The 21,648-nt window shown below is 41.2% G+C and overlaps 1 long non-coding RNA gene across 2 annotated transcripts in view; it reads right to left on the reverse strand.

Annotated features, from left to right (window-relative positions):
* The window catches only part of LOC138746466 (uncharacterized), a 206,144-nt gene that overhangs the window by 103,776 nt on the left and 80,720 nt on the right, over positions 1–21,648 (reverse strand). The window contains exons 6-7 of one of the 2 annotated variants that reach the window (XR_011346976.1): positions 9,111–9,173; positions 1,034–1,254 (exon numbers count right to left, since the gene is read on the reverse strand). This is a non-coding gene — a long non-coding RNA (uncharacterized lncRNA). Of the gene's footprint in view, positions 1–1,033; positions 1,255–9,110; positions 9,174–21,648 lie in introns of those variants that run through there. The other variant, XR_011346975.1, reaches the window with a different exon arrangement.

The raw sequence follows: 21,648 nt of genomic DNA on the forward strand, positions 1-21,648 counted from the left end.
ACCCTATTCACAGAATATTCATCATATTGAATATAATTATAATAAAAGCAGCACCAAACCTAATATGTGTGTTGTTTCTTTAATTAGTAACAGTAAATCAATGGCAGATTGCTGTTTCGGGGCAGACTCAATACGGTCTGCTGTCATCTAACTTTTTTCGCTCAGTGAAGAAAAGGATGAGCAATAAAAAGACCAAATGAGACTACACTATTCAAAGATCAGAGTCCTCTGGTTTTTTTCATTTCCTAGAAGTTCCAACCAAATCTGATCAACAAAAGAAACAATCACATACCTTGGCACACGTTCAGTTCTCACAGTCTTTACATGCAAAGGATCAATTGAGTGCAAAGCTCGCTCTATTTTCTCCTGCCAGTAGTTCTTCTTATGAAAGAGACAGATGTTCAACAGACAGAGCTATGGTGGGGATAATAACCCATACATTTTTGCCCATATTGTGGATGGAATTTGTCTGGATATTTTTTTCTTCACCAAAGATATCATCTGTCCATGGTTTTTTTCCAGAGCCTGTCCCTTAGCCATCAACCGGAATCGCACATGGAGGCTTTCACTGCCAGGTAGCTACAGCAGACCAGCTGTCTATAATTGGCCATTAAAAACATAACATAAGGCTTGCTGATATGTTTGTAATTAGTGGAGTTATTTCTTGAACATGACTTCGGAGTAAGGCTGAATAGAAGTCTGTCTCCTTGTGTAGAATATGGATTGCAAGCACATTCCACCAGAAAGCATTCTTTCCTAAATTTGATGGGGCTATTAATATGTAGCTTAACTTATCTAGGGTGAATGTTAAACAGAGTATTTAAGTAGTGTAATAAATATGATTAAGTAATGCACTTACATTCTCTCTGCAAACATAAATCAAACGCTTGTTGCTAGTTTGGGGAAGTTCCCTGTGGAGTCCTCATTTTTGCTTCTCAACAGTCTCTGCTAGCTAATCAGTGCTTTCACCACAGGGTGTCCTTTCTGATGTGTTTTTTTCTGGACCAAATATCTGGGACAAAAGTACCAGCCCAACCTAAAGACACTCCATTGAAGTAAGCTGCCCTGTATCACAAGTCAGATTATTAATGTGCAAAAATTCCCAGGTGGCTGCAAGTTCTGCTGCAGGTCACATTATCTGGGCCTCTGAGACACGATCAGATTCCTCCGCATTCCCACATCCTGACCCGATTCATCTTCCTGTGGCCTTCCTTTATTTCAGTCTGCTCTCTGATGAGTTGCCGTGGTGACATCCTTGAACCAAGAGGCAAAAGGTTGACACAACAGAGGCAAGTTTTCAATTCTAATGTTTCTTTAAAAAAAACATTGCAGCTGACCAAGCTCCTCTTGTAACCCCTTTACCAAGGAGAGTGTGGTGCAGAATGAAATGAGCTTTATTGCACCATTCCTGTACGATGCATAAAATCACGTTTGCAACTCCAATTGTTTTGTTGTTCCAGTGCTTTGGGAATACATCGACACAAATCACATTAGTTTATTTCTGTTTAATTATTATACAGCACTACTATTTCTTCAGTAATATAAAGCATTATTTTTCCAGAAGGAGGAGGGCTGGAGGTGTGGATTTCTTTCTGAAAGATGTCAATGTGAAAAGAAAGCAAAATGGCAATTGCATAAAAATGCAAAATGCGGGGTGTAAATCAACAGTGAAAACCATGGGATCCAGGAAAGGTAGACAGTATCCACATGGCTGACGGTAAGAAAATACCGCCATTTTGAGATTATTACCGGAATTGCCCATCTGCCAGTACTGTGGAAATACGACTGCAGGTGCTTGTCACTACTTTATCAAGGACAACAAATATTGGCCTTGCCAATGCCCCAATCTCTTTTAAAGATTAATCTCTGAGACACTGGCGTGAGCAAACTTGGAGAGAAAAAAAAATAACTAAAAATAATCTGTGCATTTTTAATTTCTATTGATGGTTTTGCTGTTAGTCAATGAAAATGTTGTAGATGGAAGTTCTGCTGTTAAAAATTGGCAAGGCAAGAGAGCACATAATATTCAATCAGCATCGAGCAACTCCAGCACAATAACCAAGAGAAACAAAGTCAAATTAAATGACATTTTTTAATGCTTACTCCAATATAAATTAACAGGATATTCACTTAAACAAGGGGAAAAAAGTAGATGGCATGTCATTCGTCATGGACAAGCTGGGCCTGTTTCTGTTCTGCAGGACTCAATGCCTACAACAATTGTGCTTTGGTTCTGCCAGAAATACCCAGAGAATAGGATGCTTCAGACATCCTCCATCAGAAACAACTTCATACTTCAGAAATAGTTTCTAGGCATGGGAAATTGGAAAAGAAAAGGCTGACAACAGACATGCTGCTGCTTCAACCATTAATACTGTTAGCCAGAGTGAGAATTCTGATGCCCACTGCCATTAAGATAAATATTCTGCAGCATTAATTGTTCTGATGTTATTGTTTTTAATATAGTATCCCTGTTTGTAAATTGGAAGAAAGAAGGCCATTTAGTGTACACCAGGCAGAACCAGTCAAGAGTGTGTTTGTCCCTGAACACACAGTAACCATAGCACCTGCAATTGCAGAGGTGAACAACATACTCTAGCCACATAGATAACTCATTGAATTTGGTGATTCAACTTTGTCTGCCAGTCAGCCTTGACTCACTTCAAATTGCCGATCATTCAGCTGGGTCCACGGCAGATGCCATCTCCTTGGCTCTCCACAAAGCCCTGGTACCAGGTATCGGAACTGGGATGTGAGGGGGTGCCAAAGGCACTGAAGGGTTACTGATCATGTCCGAGGTTGGGATCTGGAGCTCGGATTGCCAATGGTTTGGACTGGACTCTGCATGCCTGCAGAGGCTGCAAGAGTGCTGGAGGCGAATCTACAGGCACTCCTTGACTCTGGGGGGACTCTCATTTCCTTCTCTTTCTCTGACAGTAAGAGGCACATCAGGCAATTTCTGCTGATGGCAAACTTGTCTGCCTTACAGCTGACAAGAGAAATTGCGTGTAATATGACACTATTTTATTACAATGACAATAAATTGAATCAAGGACAACTGTTCATAGACTACAGCTTCACCTGCAATGCCATTGCCCCCAGTAAACTCATCCTTAAATTTCAAACGTTGGTTTAAGCCAGCCATTCTCAACCTTTTTTATTCAGTTATGCCCCCCCCCTCCCCCACCATACCTTGGGAGTTTGCTCAAGGTTTATGGGCCCCCTTCCCTGTGAAAGGGAATATTTATGTTCCATGAGGGGAAAAGAAAACAAAGCTTTTACTAAAATGTGCTGTGGCCCCCAAAGGTGGGATGCTGTAGAGCCTTCAGTGAGAATATTGTAAGCAGGAACCTTTCCCCACCCCCACCCCGCCCCCAACCACTCCTTTCAATTCTTTTATCTAACAGACTACAATCAGTGAAGATAGGAAGCCTCACCTCCTCCACAATCACACTCAACACTGGTGCTCCGCAAGGTTGTGTACTCAACTCTCTACAATACTCCCTCTAGATCCATGACTGCATAGCCAAATAATGCTCCAACTCCATCTTTAAGTTTGCTGATGACATTGTAGAGCTCGTCGAAAGAACCAAAGACTTGTTGATCCAAACCAAGGCTTTTATTAGCAAAAGACAGGAGCTCTTCACAGGTGGCCGACCAGTCCGGAATGATCCGACCTGGCTAAGGACACAACCCTTTAAGGCCCAGACAATAGGTGTGGCTTAGCTCTCAACCAATCGCTGTAAGCACAGTCTAGATACAGTAACTATATACACTATGTACATTGGTGATAGATCTGTACTATCACAGACACCACAGCATTAGACCAGTATCAAATAATGATGAGACTGAATACAGAAAAGAGACTGAAAGTCTAGTGGCCTGGTTCCAAGATAACGACCTCTCTTTCAATGTCAGTGGAGGAGCTGATCATAGAGTTCAGAAGGGGAGGTAGATTGGAGACAGAGAATAACTTCAAGTTCTTGGGAGTAAACATTTCCATTGACTTTGAGAGCTTTTACAGGGAGCTCCTTGGCATGGGACAGCTCAACTTTCCAGTGGCTCTCTAAAAGATAGGTTTACTTTACATTGGATATGAACTATACTGCTTGGAGCAAGAGTTTGGCTCAGTGAGTCAAGCTGGTAATAGCTTCAAGCCTCATGCCATATTGTGAGGAGATCACTGATTTGCTGATATCTCAGCTAAGTTTAGTGTTGCCAGAGACATCACATTTGAGCAAAATCATCACACAGATGAATTGGCTCCTTCATCCAATTGTTACTTGAGTCATTCTCCACCTGTGATGTTCTCCTCACTATATTCATTTGCTAATCACCCAAATATCTACCATGTATAGAGACCAGACATTGACCCGTTACTGAGATATATAGTACATAGGCAGAAATTAGACAGGTTTAGATACCTCACAGTGAACAACTAATTGGAGGGTTGAACCTTTTCTTCCAATCAACAATGAGTTGGGTTTGGGCCAGAGGTAACTACCCAAGAAACCTTGAATAGGTATTAGACCTACTTAATGTTGAAAGAATCTCATGTGACCGATCCACTCCAAGGAAGCCAATTAAACAATACAATAAAACTTCACTTTTTATTCAGAATTTTAATTGTAACCTGTGCCAGCTGGTTTCTAATACCTCGAGAACCGAGAGCTGAATGGAGAAGATAAGTGCCCTAACCCCACTGCTTACAAATCCAAAGGAGGAATTATTCCAGGACTGATAAGACCTAACGGGAAACTCTTTCCACTCATCCGTACCATCCCCCACCGCCCCCATCACCACCACCATCTGAGACCATATTTAGACCACTAATAGCCTACACTCCTGTAAATGGAAACTCCCTGTCCCAAGCACAAAGTTTTTCCCAAATTATCTTCAGAGAACTCAACGTTGGGCTAAGATCCTCACCAGTGCTATATCATTGAACTGCTTTGCCATATTTCCAACCCCCACCACCATCACCACTTTATGTTAATCCAGGTGAGGGAGGGGGGAATTAGGTGTTCATTGGGAGCCTACCTCACTGACAAAAGGCAAAGGAGGAAAAACCCAACACCCAACCCCAACCAACCAATTTTCCCCTGCAACCGCTGCAACCGTGTCTGCCTGTCCCGCATCGGACTTGTCAGCCACAAACGAGCCTGCAGCTGACGTGGACATTTACCCCCTCCATAAATCTTCGTCCGCGAAGCCAAGCCAAAGAAAGAAAAGAAGGGAGCAGTAAAACTGCTGAAAGTTAAACAAAGCACTGCTAAACTTTATAACACTATCTGAGGAGACTGGGTTATAGGTGAGCATTTCATCACAGCATGTCTCTCCCAATTTCATGAATCATCCAGATGGAATTGCCAAACTGTCCACACATCTCAGGATTTGACCTAGCCGACAATGGAAGTACAGAATCTTTTCTTCTTGGAATTATCCAATTCCAAGCAAATGACAGCCAATAGTGAAGGTAGATTTAGCACTAATCTAAATTAGCACAAATTGAATTGAAAGATTTGTGGAAGGGGAGATGCCTACTGAATGATTGAAGAGAGCAGATTAACAGAGGAACCTCATCAGAACCACCTTCAGCTCCTTCCTCACTGATCCCACTGGTCAATGAGAATTTTGCTTCCTGAACACTTTAGGGGGTATTTTATGGCTTTTGGGCTGCTGAGCACAGAAATCACCTTAACATTTTCCTATCATGCACTGTTTTTCAGATATAACCAATCACTGTGATTTCCTGTCATATTTTAAGTCTTCTACAAACATACAAAACCATGAAGTGCAGCATGTCATTGAAAATTAATTTTCTGCATTTGCACTTGGACCCTTTCCCTGCTGATCTTGGTGCAGTCAGTGATGAACATGGTGAAAGGTTTCACCAGGACATTACAACCATGGAAAAGCAGTATCAGGGCAACTGGAATCCATCAATGCTGGCCGACTATCAGATGCTGAGTAGAAGAGAAAATCAGCGGCAATATATTTTAGGTCAGTTGAACTAATGCAATGTATCAGCATCAATATGCGATTAAACAGGGTAAATTCAATAACAGCTCATTTAATGTTTCTCCAAATTCCTGGAGCAAATCTGAAATTATCCTTTTTAATTCCCATTTTTTTTTTCAGGAAGCAAACCTTTGGAAAAAATATTTGTTGTCTAGTTTCCTCTTTGTGTGATAAGGCCAGAGGTGGGGGTTCTCTCTGATCATTGCCCAATGTTCAATTCCATTTGCAATTCCCCATCAAATGAAGTAGCCCAGGCCTGCATGGAACAAAACCTAGAGCACATTCAGGCAAAGACCCTTCAAAGGAACTCTCAACAAGCCTTTTCCTTTCACCATACAGGACATAGCTCACTTAATTGATGCCTATTGATCACACTGAACAGCCATTCCCTCCACCACCAGTACACAGTGGCACCATGTGTACTAAATACACTACAGATGCTTATCAAGGCAGCACCAAGAGCATCTTCCAAGCCATCAACTTCCAGCTCAAGGAAGGACAAGGGCAGCAGAGGCATGGGAATAACACCATCTATCGTTTTTTCTCTCCAAGGAACACATTGCCCTGACTTGGACAAATATTGCCAGTGCTGAGTTTAAATCCTCCAGCATCCTGCCTAACAGCACTGTGTGACTACTTTCATTGGAAGGATGATGGTGGTTCAAGGGGAGACGTCAGGGGTAAGTTTTATTATGCAGTGGTTTGTGGGTGCCTGGAATGCATTGGGATGGTGGCGGAGGATGAAACATTAGGGGTATGTAAGAGACTCTTAGGCAGGCATGTGGAGGGAAAAAAATAGAGGATTACAGGGCAGGGAGGGTTTATTACTTTTTTTTAATGAAGGAATATATGGATCAGGGATGAATGGCCTGTACTGTGCTGTAGTGTTCTTTGTTCTAAGATGGCACTCACCATCGCCTTCTCAAGAGCAAATAGGAATGGGCAATCAATGCTGGCTTTACTGTCAACAATCAGATCCCAAAAAAATTTAATACATTGCTTACATAGGGTGACACAGTGGTTAGCATAACACTGTTACAGTGTCAACAAATGGGGCTCGGATCCGGCACTGCCTGCATGTTCTCCCCATGTATGAGTGGATTTCCTTTGGGTGCCTCCCACCATTCAAAAATGTATTAAGTCATTTGGGTGTAATTGGGCAGCACGGGCTCATGGGACGAAAAGGGCCTGTTACCCTGCAGCACATATGTCTAAATTAATTTTTCCTGCATTTCTACTATTGTCACCACTTAAGGACTGAAGATCATTGATGTTCTTTAGCATAAAGACCTTGCTGAATAATTAGGATTCAGTGTTCTGATTTGGGATTCTCTGGACTAGGATTTCTTCCAATTGAATTTAGAGAAGTTGCATTTTGATGTTTGGAAACAATAAGCACAGCAATTACAAACACAACTTTTAAAGTACAATACTCAAAAATCTACAGATTCAAAATCTTAACTAAAAACAGACACAGCTGGAAATGCTCAGGCCAGACAGCATTTAAGGAGCACAGATCATGTTCTAGGTCAACTGCCTTGCATCAGAACCTAAAAAATTAGATATCAAATCATATTTTTTTGCAGTTTCCCCTTGCCCTATTTACTCCTCTGCTCTCATTCATCCTCTGAAAATAACTCCTCCACATGAAGATGCCCCAGTCAACTCCTTATTCTAGACATTCCCTTCCTTCTCACTGCACTTCCCCTCAGCAGCAACTTGGATTACAGTTCTACATTTTCTTAGCTCTGCTGAAAGCTCATTGACTTGCTTTCTCTTCGTGGGTGCTCTATGACCTGCTTGATATTTCCAGCAATGTCCATTTTTATGTTTAAATGAAGAAAAGATTGACTTTTTATCTCCCACAAGCCATTTCAATGCCTATGCTTTCTCATGTCATTTAGAAGGTAAATGTTTATTCAGACTCGCGGGATGTTACAACACAGATCAATAAATCTAATGAAGCAGCCCAATCTCACCAGAACATCTCTGGTGGCTTCTTTTGGACTGCATTGTCCTGTCTGATGAGAGAGCTGAATTAATGCCATGTGACAAGACCGAGAGAGTTGAGGGGCCAAAGGTTGCAAGTGAAAAATGACGTTGACTTGGTCGTTTTTCTTCTTGCCAACATCATGGGTTGAGAAAAATCAATATAGTAAAGCAGACATTGTCTTCAATGACAAATCGTCTTCTAAATTCAATCTGCACAGGCTCATAGATGCTGACCCTGTAGATAGATGTACTTAAAGGATCATTTTTAAGAAATGACATTTTGAGCTCTTGGTGTTTGAAGGATTGTATTCTTTCCAGCTAAAGATATTGCTTTAAATTTAATGAGTAAACTTGGAGCTTCTGTGTTGGAGCAGCTAGATCCAACTTCACTAGCCCCACACTTTAGCATGTTGTGTCATCCTACTTTGTCACTTATCACTGGACAACAATTTTTTTTCGAAAGGTTTGCTTCCTGAAATAAAATTGGGGATTATGATAGACAAGTTCAAAATGAACACAAAGATAATTTCAGATTTGTTGCATCACGTAGGAAGTTGGAGAAGCGTTAAAATTACTTTTACTGAATTTAGCATGCTTATTCACATAATGATGCTGACGTGTTGTGTTAGTTCAACTGACCTACAAATGTTTTGCCGCTGATTTTCGATCCTACTCAGCATCTGATGCTTCTCGTGTCAGTGTCCAACAATAGTGGGCCAGCATTGATGGATTCCAGTTGCCCTGATACCACTTTTCCATGGTTGTAATGTCCTGGTGAAACCTTTCGCCATGTTCGTCACTGACGGTACCAAGAACAGCAGGAAAGGAGTCTAAGTGCAAATGCAGAAAATGAAGTTTCAATGACACACCATGGTTGTATCCGTTAGAAGCATGTTAGAAATATGACAGAAAATAACAAAAAATAGGTTATATCTGAAATAGAGTACGTGATAGGAATACTATAAGGTGATTCCTGTGATCAACAGCCCAGAATCCATAAAATACCCACAAAAGTGTTCAGGAAACAAAATCTTCATTGCCCAGTATTATCACCTGAAAATTTTAAAGTGGTATTCTTCATTGTAGAAATAACATACCTCAATTAACAGTTAGATTTGTAATAATTTGCCTCCTGGGTTTTCCATCATCTGTTCAATCCTCTGGAATATAAAAGTAATCAGATTTTCTTTTACAATTAAATTGCATTGTCCAGAAGCAGATCAGATGAGATATATTTTTAATAAACAGCATGAAGCAATATTGTGAACACAATACATGAAAGATTTAGAAAGAAAATTAATTTACCTTTCTCAAGCTTCAAATTTTCTTCAGTTAAAAGACAAGTAATCCAGAAAAGATACCAAGTTGTTTATCCTTTCACATTTTCTTCCACAGTGTATGTAATGTGACTCACTTGGTATTGAAACATGAAAACCATATTTTTGGAGCTTTTCCAGTCGAAAATAGCAAATACCAGAGGATATCTACTTAAGGAAGTTTAAAGGAGATGTCAGAGGCATGTTTTTTTTAACTCAGAGTGTGGTGGGTACTTGATGGGGGTGGTGGTGGAGGCTGGCACACCAGGAATGCTCAAAAGACTCTTAGATAGGGACCTGGATGTAAGAAAAATAAAGGGTTATGGGTGAGACGGGAAAAAAAATAGATTTTTTTGTGGATGGGGTTTACATTGGTTGGCTCAACATCATGGGCGAAGGGCTGTACTGTGCTGTAATGTTCTATATCCTACAAGCTACCAACCCACATCCTTGGAATATGGAAGTAAACTCACGTAGCCACACAGAAACATAAGTTCCACACAGGTAGGTGAGATCGGAATCTGGGTCGCTAGAACTGTGTGCTACAGGACAAGCCAAGTGGCCAACACGTACTTTGCCACCCATCGAGATCATGGCTGAACTTTGACATCGGATCCATTATCCTAAACTAATCTCAACTACTTCAGATCCTTGATTTCCTTGATGTCCAAATATCTCGCAGTATCTGTTCATTATTTCTAATTCAAATACTACCCAAATCTGTCATTGTTCTGATATTTTGAGAACATTCTATGTCACCTGATACTTTGAAAGCAGAAGTTATGCAACTTTTCTCCATTTTGCAGAAGGTGTTGATATCAACCACCTTAACCATGATCTGGAAGATGATCAGGCAATATCCTTGATTTTAGTCCAGTATAAACAGATGCTGCTGAGATATGGACTACCATTATAGGGTGATACGGTTATCGTAGCGGTTAGCACAATGCTGTTACACCGTCAGTGATTGGGGCTGGGATATGAATCCTGTGCTGTCTGTAAGGAGTTTGTAAGTCCTCCCTGAGTCTCCACAGGTTTCCTCCAGGCACTCCGGTTTCCTCTCACCATTCAAAAAACATACCGGGATTGTAGGTCAATTGAGTGTAATTGGGCAGCGTGGGCTCATGGACCGAAAGGGCCTGTTATCATGCCATATGTCTAAATTTAAGTGTCAAAGTTAATTAAAAAAAAATTCAATTTACCAACAGCAGATACATCAAAGCACTGGAGAGTATCTGTCTCTATAAAGTCTGTCATTATTGTACTCTGCCAGATCAACAGCCCCAATGCTAAGGTCTTAATTTCACTCAGTTGACTCCCAACCACAGACATCATTCACTAACTCACAAAATCTTTTCCGAATGCTGCCACATACATGGATTAGCAGGTAGGCAGAGAAATCAATCCATGAATGTTCTCAAAGCCTCCTTAAAATAAATGATTATATCCACACGGATACATAGGATCTGTAGCACAAAAAAAAATAGGGAAGCATTTGGAATGGCATGGAGAATGCCATTCACGGCCCAATTCTGCTGAGCCCTGAAAAGGATAATGGACATAGACCAGTATATCACATCGAGAAAATCAATGCTGTCGGAGAGCAACAGCAATCATCCAGGATCCACACCATCCAGGACACGCTCGGTTCTCGCTGCTGCCATCAGGAAGAAGGTGCCACAAGTCTTGCACTACCAGGTTCAGGAACAGCCGCTACCCCTCTACCATCAGACTTCTCAACAACAAACTCAATCAGAGACTCATTTAAGGACTCTTACCTGTGCACTTTATTGATTTTTTTATTCTCTCTGTATTGCACGGTCTGCTTGTTGCATTTGTTATCTATTTATAGTTCTTTATTTGTTTACATATATATACTGTGTACAGTTTTTTTTCGCACCACCAATAACTGCTACTTCTGCCTCGCCCACAGGAAAAAGTATCTCAGGGCTGTATGTGATGTCATGTATGTACTCTGACAATAAAATTGAACTTTGAATCCTGCCCATGCATTTGGAACACACAGAAGCTGAATATAACTGGCAGTGTGGGCCACTTCATCAACTAACTGCTCACCAGCCCCATGGCTGGCTTGAATGTACTTCCTCCCATCTGCCTCCTGTAAGGATTCCATTCTCCCAATTTTTGACTTCAACAAGAATGTCAATTCTTGTCGGTGGACAGTCTGCTTGATAATTACACATTTTCCTGCTTTCTGGTTTGTCATTATCACCTGAGACTTCAAACATTGATCCATCTTTTGTGGGTTTAACGTATAACACCGCTGCATGTGTCTTTGAATTCAACTTTTATCACACTTTGTTTTCTGACAATGCGTGCACTGGCTATGCAGCAAGCATAGGTAAAGTTCAAAGCAGGGAACAGTCCACAAAACAGTTGCCAGAAGTAAAAGACCGTACATTGAACATTGTTTGCTTCCATTAACCAGCAAGAGTTCTTGTGAAAAAGTAGAACATTTGATTTAAAAAATCAACAGTTCTGTGGCATTTAAGTAAACTTTTTCATCATTTCCTGATGTGGAATCATTGCAGTAACACATAATTAACACTAAATATTATAACATTGGAGCTCTTAGATGTTTAAAAAACTTCAAGGTCAATCCAGTTCATCTGCTAACTACGAGAAGCAGTGATAATTGAAATTTTGACATAACAAGCAATTTCTTTCGCTGAATCGACAACAGGCTTATAAATTGATCTTGAGATCCACTCAAGCACATGAGATTGCAGTAAAATTTTGGAGCAAGGTAGGCCCATTGTTCCTTCTAGGAATACTTGTTCCTCTAAGCCTTTGGTAATAAAAGAGGAAAAACACTGGAAATATAGCCAGACAACTGGCATTATAAGAAGCATTTTTTTTTAACTTTTTAAAAAACCCAACTCACCATGCTAAATTTCAAACAAAGAAAAATCTAGGGTTCTTCAGTCCTTAGGTCAGACCCCAGCAACATTCTCCCAATGAGATGCCACTCCCAGTGAACTAAGAGTGGAAATAGCAATCAAATCCCAAGCACATCACTGGAACTTTGTCGACATACTCAAGGAAGGAAGCTCAGGGTTGTTAGTTCCTCCAACTCCATGTTTAGCAAGTTGTCCTTCTTTAACAGATACAATGATTAGTTGTTCTACATCATAGGAAAGAAGTGAGTAATCTCATTTTAAATTAGTTTATTTCTTGGCAGGTTGTATACGAGATTTTGCAAATACATCTGGACAAAACCTGAAGCATAACTTCAACTCTGAAAGCCTACAATTCTGCAGTTCTCAACCTTTTTCTTTCCACTCACATCCCACTTTAAGTAATCCCTATGCCATAAGTGCTCTGTGATTAGTAAGGGATTGCTTAAGGTGGGATGTGGGTGGGCAGGGTGAGAATCCTTGCTCCAGACCCAATTGCTATTGAAATATTTGGCCTGAGAAAAATTGTCATTGGCCCATTTCCACTGGAGCGATGCACATGACGAGTCAATTAGGAATGATTCAAACAGTGGTTTTCCAACTTTTTCTTTCCACTCACATCCCACCTTAAGCAATCCTTTACTAATCACAGAGCACCCATGGCATAGGGAATACTTAGAGTGGGATGTGAGTGGAAAGAAAAAGGATGAGAACTACTGATTGATACAAGTTGCAACTGGAGCTATGATTTAGTCAGGAGCAAGAAAACTACTCCAAGTATTTTAACCATTGATAAGACTGAAACATTTTGCAGCTTTTGGAGTAAATACTTCTCCTTCTCCTGTTGAAAAGACTGCTGAAAGTACACTTGGCACCAAAATCAGAATATTTTGATTGTAATCAGCTAATAAAATTACTAACTTCTCAATATCTCTCTGTGGTGTTTGCCCATGTAGCACTATATTTTCTACATTCTAGGAGTGGCACGGTTAGCACAAGGGTGGCAAGGTTACTGCAGCAGTTAGCGCAACACCATTACAGCACCACCAGTGCGGGGGTGGGGGGGTCGAATTCGGCGCTGTCTGTAAGGAGTTTGTATGTTCTCCCAATGTCGGTGCGGGTTTGCCCCAGGTGCTCCAGTTTCCTCCCACATATGGGAGTTGTAGGCTAATTGGATGTAATTGAGCAGCACGGTATGTGGTCCAGAAGAGCCAGTTATCGTGCTGCATGTCCCAATTTAAATTTAAATTTACATTCATTCCATTAAGGAATGTGAAGGATTCTGGCCCAAAACATTGATGATTCTTTCACTCCCTATATGATGCTGGTTGACCTGATAATTCTTCCAACAGTTTGTTTGTTGCTCCAGATTCCAGTTTCTGAAGTTTCTGGTGTGTCTGAAGAATATGACTTTTCTCATTGTGTTTTTGCTTTTTTTCAGCACCGTTTTCATGATACAAAGTGTGACAAATCTATTTTTATTGAGTGAAGAAGCCCATAAGAGAACACTGTTGCAAAGGAGAACCTGCTTGTATATTGACGTATTATAGGGTGGTCATTTCAAACTTACCAAAGGAGAGGTCATGCAGGGTCAGAGTCAGAAACTCTCTCGGGGGTGGGGGTGGGGGCACCTCTATCACACTTTCCCCTCATTACGCATGCATCAGTCGGCACTTTGTGCACTGCCGTTAAACTTCCCCCTCACTGCGCTTGCGCCAGCCGGCACATCGTGTGCCACGGTCACACTTCACCCTCATCGCCATGTGTGCAAGAAGAATCATGGCCGTGCACGCCCCATTTAACGCTAAGTCCCTTTGCCACTTAATTTGTCCTCCATTTGGCGGTGTAGAAGGACAAATTAGCATCTGCCTCTAGGTAGCACCGAACGGAGGACAGAGGGCTCAAAAGCCCGACTGTCCAACCTAAAACCAGGCGTCTGACCCTCCTAATAAGGAAACTGGACCAAAGGAAATGGTGGTAGTGTTTCTTGTTTGAGTTGTTGTTTATATCTCATGCACAAAGCAGACAACAGAATATATCTTGTCCCCATGTTTAAGTCAAGCAGTCAGGCCTGTCTTCAACAACATTTCATATGGTGCATTGACACATTGCAGTATTTGTTTGAAGCTGCCGAATATCTGCATTCAATTTAAATAACCAATTTTTCAAAGAAGCCGGAAGAAAATGAGTCAGATCCATTTGTGATTAGGTGGAGCGGCGGGAGGAGGGTGGGGGGTGGTGGGGGGAGAGCATACATGCTTTCTTCAGCCTTATTTGTGAATTGTTTTGTTATATTTGGGATTTTGGTCACAGTGTAGTATATTTTTTTGTCCACAGATGTTAATGCTAGGATTTGAAATAAAAGGAGAAAGCCCTGGACATGATGAACAGAAGGAGAAAACAATCAATGTTTCATTTGTGAACTGATGGAGTAATCTACTGGAAATACCAATTTATTTTTCTCTTTCATATACCGGTTCACTTGCTCTGCATTACCGATGTTTGTTCTTTTTGCTGCTGAACTTTAATCATTTGACTGACTGCTACCTGGGGTGAAAGAAATGAGCAGGTAAAAATTCTAATCGAAAAATCTATTTAGTGATGATTTGTTTGGTTGGTTAATTGACCACTGTAAGTTGATTCTAGCATAGGTAGAAGGAAGGAGATTGTGTAGATGGGATGGGGTGGGGTGGGGAGGTGGGGAGAGGAGCGTGCTGAGAGCCATGTGTGAGGGAGTACATTACAAGAACATAAAAGCACGGGAATGGGGTTGAGGGCTGGTTTAGATTTGATGGATTTTCTTTATGTCATAAGGAAATAGGAAAGCTAAAATGAATTAATAATATGAAATTATACCTCTAAAGCATAAAATTTCAAATTGTATTCCCTTTCAAGTTAGGTGAGATTTACTGGTGTAGACAACAAGAAACATTTTGTTGAAGTGTGGTAAAACTGGTGTTAGTGCATTGGGGAGTTAAAAGCATGCCTTGACTGAAGTCATAAACTGCACAGAGAGATGGCTGTGGTTGTTGAATTACGTCAGCTTAAAGAATTTCCTCAGGCCAGGAGTCTGCCCCAACCATCTTCAAATGATTCATCAATGGCCCCTCCCTCCTTCAGAACCTAAGAGTTAGGATGGACACACAAAATGGCAGATGCTGAAATCTGAAGGAATAAACAAACTATTGGAGCAACTTGACTGCCCCTCTGGTCCACACATGCTGTTTGACCTGCCGAGTTTCCACAGCGGTTAGGTTTTTGCTTCAGGGTAGCAATATTTACAAATGTTTGTAGTATAGAAATCTATCTGGAACTTAGAAAATTGAGATGTTGCTGGCAGAAAAACATGAACAAATTCAAAATAGATGGGGGAGAGCCAGTGGATGTGGTGTACCTGGACTTCCAAAAGGCCTTCGATAAGGTCCCGCATAAACGACTGGCTTACAAAATCAAGGCTCATGGGATTGGGGGAAAAGTATTGATGTGGATTGAGAACTGGCTGGAAGGTAGAAGACAGAGAGTTGGGATAAATGGCTCGTTTTCTGAGTGGCAGGCGGTGACCAGTGGGGTGCCACAGGGATCTGTACTGGGACCCCAGCTGTTCACAATTTACATTAATGATCTGGATGAGGGGATTGGATGTAATACCTCCAAATTTTCAGATGACACTAAGCTAAGAGGGGTTGTGTGCATGGAAGAGGGGATCAGGAAGCTCCAGTGTGATTTGGATAAATTGAGGGACTGGGCAGATACATGGCAAATGCACTACAATGTGGATCAATGTGAGGTTATCCACTTTGGTAATACAAACCGGAGGGCAGATTACTATTTGAATGGCAATAGATTAAGAGATGGGGAAGTGCAGAGAGACCTAGGGGTACTTGTACGCCAGTCGCTGAAGGCAAGCAGACAGGTACAGCAGGCGGTTAAAAAGGCAAATGGTATGTTGGCCTTCATATCAAGAGGGTTTGAGTATAGGAGCAAGGATACCTTACTGCAGCTGTGCAGGGTCTTGGTGAGACCCCACCTGGAGGATTGTGTGCAGTTTTGGTCACCTTATCTAAGGAAGGATGTTCTTGCAATGGAGGGAGTGCAGAGGCGATTCACCAGGCTGATACCTGAAATGGCAGGAATGACTTAGGAGGAAAGATTGCGCAAATTGGGATTGTACTCGCTGGAGTTTAGAAGATTGAGAGGGGATCTCATAGAGACGTATAAAATTCTGGCAGGACTGGACAGAATGGATGCAGATGGGATGTTTCCAAGGATGGGAAAATCCAGAACCCGGGGCCATGGTTTGAGGATAATAGGCAAACCATTTAGGACCGAGATGAGGAGGAATTTCTTTACCCAGAGGGTGGTGAATCTGTGGAAATCATTGCCACAGAGGGCAGTAGAGGCAGGTTCATTAAATATATTTAAGAGGGAATTAGATCTATTTCTTCAGTATAAGGGTACTAAAGATTACGGAGAGAAGGCGGGGACGGGGTACTGAACTTTAAGATTAGCCATGATCTCGTTGAATGGCGGAGCAGGCTCGAAGGGTCGAATGACCTACTCCTGCTCCTATCTTCTATGTTTCTATGTTTACCATAAAAATATGAGGCGATGATCATTTCTCACAAGAGAGGGTGAAATCACTTTCCTCTGCCATTCGATATTGGCTTTTTAGCCTTTCCATCCAGCATCTCTGCTGGGAATGAGATACAGGAAGATCAGAGCCAGCATCGCCAGGCTGAAGAAAATGCTGAACGACTAAAGGAGCTCCTCATACTAACCATCGAGATTTAACAAAACAATATTTATGTATTTATTTATATATACGAATATTTGACCTGCCTGTATTGTTTGTCTGTATGTGTGTTATGCCTGGTTATGCGTCAGCATGTTCTGCACCGAGGACTGGAGAACGCTGTTTCGTGAGGTAGTACTTGGGAAATCAGATGACAATAAACTTGACTTGAATCACTCACCAGCAACATTAACCAGGAATTTGATTGTAACATGACATAAATATTTTGGCTACAAGAGTGAACCAGAAGCTGGATAGTTAATGGCTACTGACTCACTCCCTGGATAGTTAAAGCATTATCATAGAGGCATTCACTTGGGTGAGTGGGTAAAGGTTGGATTACATCAATTGGCTCATTGCTATCCTGGACAGGGCAGCCAATTTCACATCCATTAAACTGGTTTTTTTTTTTCTCTTTCCCTCATTGGTGTACTGTAATTGGAATACTTATACTCTGTGGAATAGTCTTTCTCAAACATCAGCATCATCTACAATCAATTGGTCCAGAAAACCCTCTGCAAAAGGTCACCATAATCTACAATATTCTCTCCAAGTTGCACATCATCCTGCTGTTCCTTTATCATTGTTGTTGCCTGGATCTCCTCACATGGTAATGTTCTGGGAACACCTTCTCTGCAAGGAAAGCAGAGATTAAAGAAAATGGCTTTCCAACACTTTCTCAGGGGCAATGATGAATGAGTATTAAAAGGGTTGTCATCTGCTTCCGAGGTTTGAAGCAAAATCAAGCAATCAAGGCCTAGAAATATGGTTTTGGAATTGCTCCCCAAATGTAGATATGGAAAAAAAGATGCTTTGTGATACGAATGAATGTTCCCTGCAAAAACAGCAAGAGTTATCTGCAGTAATATACAGGTAAGTGCCCATGCATAAGCCATTCAGGGGAATGTCAAATTACAGGTGAAAGAACAAAGATATTGGTTCTAAGGGCCATATCAGTCACACGTTTACTCATTTCAGTAGAATTTCTGTTCACTTGCAAACTTATCCCCATGACTGTTATGGACAGAATAGGCCCCATTAAGATCTTTTTATTGCTAATTGACAATAAAATCCACTCAAATACTGATCCTAATCCACTTCCTCCAATAGCAGTCCCCACATGACTCTTTCCACCAATGCTCTGCACACTTTCTGCCCTTCAAGTACAAGTAATAATGAGAACTAAATCAAATAGGTATCATAGAAAGTTACAGATCAGAAGGAAGCCATTGAGCTCGTGGTACCTATACCCGAAAGAATAGTCACGTTTACTCTCTCATTCCCATCTTTTGTCTTTAGCTCTGTAATTCCTCGTCCTCTAACAACTGCCCCAGTCCATTTGAAATTTATGGAATCTGTTTCCTCTGCCTCTTCAGGTGAAATGCTTTACCTGCCAATAATTCTCCAAGGAATTAAAAAGCTTCTCCTTACTTTCATTGAAAATGAGCATCAATTGACTTGTATCATGACTCCTGTGCATTAAACTGTTTCTCGCCATTTAAACCTGTGATAGTACAGATCTATCACCAATGTACATAGTGTATATAGTTACTGTATCTAGACTGTGCTTACAGCGATTGGCTGAGAGCTAAGCCACGCCTATTGTCTGGGCCTTAAAGGGTTGTGTCCCTAGCCAGGTCGGATCATTCCGGACTGGTCGGCCACTTGTGAAGAGCTCCTGTCTTTTGCTAATAAAAGCCTTGGTTTGGATCAACAAGTCTTTGATTCTTTCGACGAGCTCTACAAAACCTTAAAATTCTCTTTTAAACACTTCCTATTACAAAGAGCTCCCGGGAGACATCTGACAGTAATAAAGAGGCCATTGACCATATTAACTGTCAGAAGGCCACCAGGGCAAGTCCTCAACTTCCTTGCAGTGCAACTGACTCAACTGCAAACTAGCTGAAGCATAGAATGATTCAATTTTTCAGTTTAATTATTTTTCCCTTTCAGTTAATGGCCCCTATTCAACAATTTCTGCAAACCAAAGTTCAATTTTAACTTTGGATGGAGTTTGGATATTCTTCCTCTGAATAGATGGGTTTCTTTTCGGTTTTCCCCCACAGTGCAAAGATGTGTTGGCTGCAGTGCCAGGTATAGGCTGACTTCTCTGGATAACACGCAAGACAACATTTTTCACTGTATCTCAGTACATGTAGAAACCAGGAGAACGCAAACCAGTCCCTATTGATGGATCAGTCGTGGAAAGTGGAAAGAACTTCAAATTCCTGGGTGTCAACATCTCTGAAGATCTATCTTGGGGTTTTCATGTTGATTCGATCATGAAAAAGGCCCACCAGTGGTGAAACTTCATTAGAGGTTTGAGGAGATTTGGCATGTCACCAAAGACTCTTGCAAATTTCTATAGGTATTCCATGGAGAGCATTCTGACTGTTGCATCATTGTCTGATATGGAAGTATCAATGCAAAGGGCGGGAAAAGGCTACAGAGAGTTGTGAACTCGGTCAGCACTATATCATAGGGCATTAATCTTTACTTAAGGACATCTACAAGAGACATTGTCTCAAGAAATCAGCTTCGTCAAGGATCATCACCTCCCAGGCCATTAGTCCTTCTCACAGCTACCATCAAGAAGGAGGTACAAGAGCCAAAGACGAACACACAATAGTACAAAAATAATTTCTTCCCCTCCGCAATTTCTGAATGGACAAGGAAGTACAGACATTAACTCACTGCTTCTCTTCTTTCGCATTAATTTAGTTTTTTTAATGCAATTTATAGCGATGTTTTCACCTGTAACGCTGCTGCAAAACAACTTAATTTGTGGCACGTGTTGATGACAATAAATTCTGATTCTGATTCCAATGTGACAATAAACAATTCAAATCAGGTTGATGATTGCAAATTAACATGTGCATAGGTGGGAGGCCGGAGAATTGGTGGAGATAATAAACATGAAAGGAAGAATTGATTACAGGAAAATAAGTGGGTCAAAAGGGTAAATGGGATTGATCTGTCAGAGGTGGCACAGATCTGATGGGCTGGATTGCCTCCCACTGTAAAATGATAAATATTTATCGAGCTGAAGTGTTAACCCAATTATTCCTTCTGCAGAGATGCAAAATGAAATTTATGTTAATACTACGGAAATCCAGCCAATGCAACATTTTGATATTGTGTTCTTCAAGTGACATGTGTCAGGCTGAAAACATGGCAAATGAATCTCAGTTTCACTGATTTGGTGCCAACTTAATGAAAGCAGTCCCTCTCTCTCTCTCTCTCTCTCTCTCTTTCTCTCTCTCTCTCTCTCTCTCTCTCTCTCTCTCTCTCTCTCTCTCTCTCTCTCTCTCTCCCTCCCCACCTCCAGGAGTTAACTTCTGACACAGTTCTGTGGGGTAGTCACCCAAAGTCCGAGCCTCCTGCGCCCTCCGCTCCACTCCCACTACACCAGCCCTCCCGACACTTCTCCAGCTATCACCTGTGCTGAACAAAATAATTTCAAAGGATTCCCAATCAGGAAAACACTTTGTCTTTCTTTGATGCTATTGACTAGGGTATTTAATCACTTTGCCCACCACTCTATCAATATCTGCGTCGATTGGAAGACAACCCCGCATGATGAATTCGCATGATGCCCAACTTATCAATGCACTTTACCATCATGAAAACACTTTACCACAAAGAAACCATCCTTGTTTTCCGATTTTTGTTTGGTTGATGGTGTCACTCAATCAATGATAGAGAATAGTTCTAGACCTGAAGAACTGCTATTTGCTTTATTCAAGGTTATGTTTTATCGGGACCCATCACTGGCTGCACTGAGCATTTCAGCAGGTGGAATCTATCTAGTGAAGCAATCTGTGGGACAATTACATGTTCATATTCCAGTCAACTGTGTCATTATAAATCAGGGCCTGCATCTCAGCAGTAAAGTACAACTAATGATAAATATGCTTGTGAATGTAATCACCAATGGTACTTTCGCACACCAAGTGGATAGAAAAGTAAAATATTCACTTTTTAAAAAAAATAAAACACCAACAGGATGCAATTACCACCTGAGATATTATTTTACTAAAAAGACTTAGCAGCTCAATCTCAAAACTGACCTTTTGAACTGGGAGAAAGCAAACCACTTATTGACGTATCGGAAAATTAATAGCAATCATTATTTGTGCATAATGTCATTTTGCTCAGAGGTCGGTCAGTGTGTTCACTAAAATCTGTGAACATTCAAGTCCTTGGATAATCATCCAAATCTGAATGTTCAAAGGGTAATACTTCTCCACGTTCTTCCACTTGACGTTTTTTTCCATCTCCTGTTTTTATTTTGACAACACTCAATGAACTAAAGCTCTTTTAACCATAGTGGAATGCATTTAGTAATGCAGGTGATGACCTTTGCTTCTGGAGACTTGTCATGGCTGTTTTTAAATGACGGAATGGAGCAGCAGAGAAGGAAGCCTTGTTAAGTCTCTGTCAGGTCTTTGAAGGAACTATTCAACTCTGAAGCAAAATTGGGAGTCGCTGGAGGAACTCAGTGGGTCAGGCAGGATCTATGGAGGGAATGGGAGAGTCATGTTTTGGATCGAGGCCCTTTATCAAGACTGAAAGGAGTGCCCGCTTTGAGGGAGTTATCCTCCCTGTT

The sequence above is a fragment of the Narcine bancroftii genome, chromosome 12 (assembly GCF_036971445.1).
Source record: "Narcine bancroftii isolate sNarBan1 chromosome 12, sNarBan1.hap1, whole genome shotgun sequence".
Taxonomy (NCBI): domain Eukaryota; kingdom Metazoa; phylum Chordata; class Chondrichthyes; order Torpediniformes; family Narcinidae; genus Narcine; species Narcine bancroftii.